Here is a 2,500-nt window from a genome sequence, read left to right on the forward strand (position 1 = left end):
CGGTCGTCGTTTAAGTTATAAAGCTTGATGGCTTGATTACAACCCTATTAGTTTACACACACAGAACCCAAGAAACACGTGATCTCCCAATCATTAACCTCGCGTGTCTTCTTGACTGTCCTGAACGCTTTCCTCATAATCCTCATCCTCCTCTAATCCTCTGCATAGCAATCCTAAACACCCCACCTCATACACCACGCTTCGTATCCCTCACTCGCAACCTCTCCAGCCTCATCCTTCTCACTCGCCCTCCGACTCACACAGAGCACGCGCGCCTAAACCATCCATCTACAAGGATCTTCTGGATGGTTTTGAAACCTGATGACGTCACGCTCAATCAGGGCATGAAGTGACATCCATTAAAGATATTCTCTTACTCACACGCCTTATTCACTATTATTTTTAATATTATTATTATCTTTATCATTATTATTTATTATTATTATCAATTTATTCATAATTGTTATTATTATTAATTCACACGCGTGAATTCTTACACTGACTTCTGCGTGGATTCCCACAATATGTATTTTTTTTATTTTGGTTTAATTGATTTCATTTTTTTTGGTTGATTCATATTATACCTACTATCATTTTACTCCATCATGCAATTGAGCAATACCAATTAAAAGTCATGATCGTATTATGCCTTGACAAACACATGAATGCCCACACCATTTTTTTTTCACTTTAAGATTTCTATTTCGATTAATCAATATCATATCTTTAATTTTCTTTCTATTTACTAACATCATGCAAGAAAAAACACGTTCGGTTCCACTGGCATGCAACTTCACCGTAACTTCCTCCTGCTTACTAAAGGCTTGTCACACTGTCACCCGTAACTTATTGTCAATAGCACATCATTAAAGAAAAATATAGTCACACATACACACAAACATATACGTTCAGGCAGTCATACGATAAACAAAACACATGTAAACAAACGATATACTCAAACAAATGAACAAACACACACACAAACACACGCAGAATCCCCAAAACAAATACAAACAAACATACACACAATCAAACAAACAAACCCATCCACACCCACAAACACACAAATACACACAAATAAACACACACATACAACCAAACAAACAAACCCATCCACACCCACAAACACCCACAAACAAACACATACTATCAAACAAACAAACCCATCCACACCCACAAACACACAAATACACCCAAACAAACACACACACATACAATCAAACAAACAAACCCAACCACACCCACAAACAAAAAAAAAAACACGGACGCGCGCACGAAAGCATGCACTCATTCAGGCATCCTCGTGCAGGCATTAAAATGGCCACAACAAAGACACAAACAAGTAACCAACAGTGCATTCCTCGGCACGCTCGTCATGTTCCGCTCATTGGCACTGTCTTTCAGTGAAAATAGACACTCAATGCAGTGCTTGTTGCAGGATTTCAACACTATACTGTGCACGGCGTTCGAGCCATGTCTGCTTATCTAGTAAAAACTTGCTTATCTCCCTTCCTTTTTCTCTTCCTCTCTTCTTTATTTTTTTTCGAATTTTCTCTTCCTCTCTGCTTTATCTTTTTTTCGATCTTTTCTTTTTCGTATCTCTTCTTTTCTTCCTTTCTTCTTCTTCTCCCATCGTCTTATCTTCGATTCTCACGCCTTTCGTATACACTTTCATTTCTTGTCACTTTTTTTAAATTTCTTTCTACGTTATTCCTTTTCTTCGCATCCGTCTCTTTCTCTCTCTCGTCTTCCTCTCGCTCCTTCTGTTGCTCCATAATGCTTCCATTGTCTAAATTCCTCTTTCAGATACTTTATTCTTCTGACGTTGCTACAACTCCCCTTTAAGAAATTAGCATCCTCATCTATCCTTCAATATCCTATCCCCTATCCCTCATCCTTAGTCCTATATCCTATATCTCTCATGCATCTAGGTGTATCTCCTATTCATGTGTCCTATCCCCTAACTCTTTTCTCTCGTAAGACTCCAGATGTTTTGAATTGCCAGGACTAGAATCCTACATTCCGTCACTTAAGCATCCTCCTTGCTCTCCGCTCTATTACCCTTCCTCCCTTTAACGCATGCTTCCCCTTCCCCTTCCCCTCCCTTCCCTTCCCCTACCCACCCCCGGACTGTCCCTTCCTCCCTAGCCATACAAACTCTCAAGGTCGCGCGCGTTCTATCTCGCTCTCTCGCTCGCTCGCTCGATTGCTCTCTCTCTCTCTCTCTGTCTGTCTGCCTCTCTCTCTCTCTCTCTCTCTCTCTCTCTCTCTGTCTGTCTGCCTCTCTCTCTCTCTCTCTCTCTCTCTCTCTCTCTCTCTCTCTCTCTCTCTCTCTCTCTCTCTCTCTCTCTCTCTCTCTCTCTCTCTTGTCTCCGCTTGTTTTGACGCTTCGCCGATTTCGTTTACGTTCACTAATGCCTTTGTTTTCGATTGCGTTTTATATGGTATTCAATTATAAACATGTATCTATGGTTGTTTTCCAAACAGCTGTACTTATTGT

The 2,500-nt window shown here is 40.5% G+C and overlaps 1 protein-coding gene across 5 annotated transcripts in view; it reads right to left on the reverse strand.

The window, feature by feature from the left end:
• Positions 1-2,500, reverse strand: part of LOC122267295 (1-phosphatidylinositol 4,5-bisphosphate phosphodiesterase delta-4) — a 72,664-nt gene that overhangs the window by 51,312 nt on the left and 18,852 nt on the right. The window lies entirely within an intron of this gene.

This window comes from Penaeus japonicus, unplaced genomic scaffold, assembly GCF_977035675.1.
Source record: "Penaeus japonicus unplaced genomic scaffold, GWHDUDI00000001_assembly GWHDUDI00000028, whole genome shotgun sequence".
In the NCBI taxonomy this organism is placed as follows: Eukaryota; Metazoa; Arthropoda; class Malacostraca; order Decapoda; family Penaeidae; genus Penaeus; species Penaeus japonicus.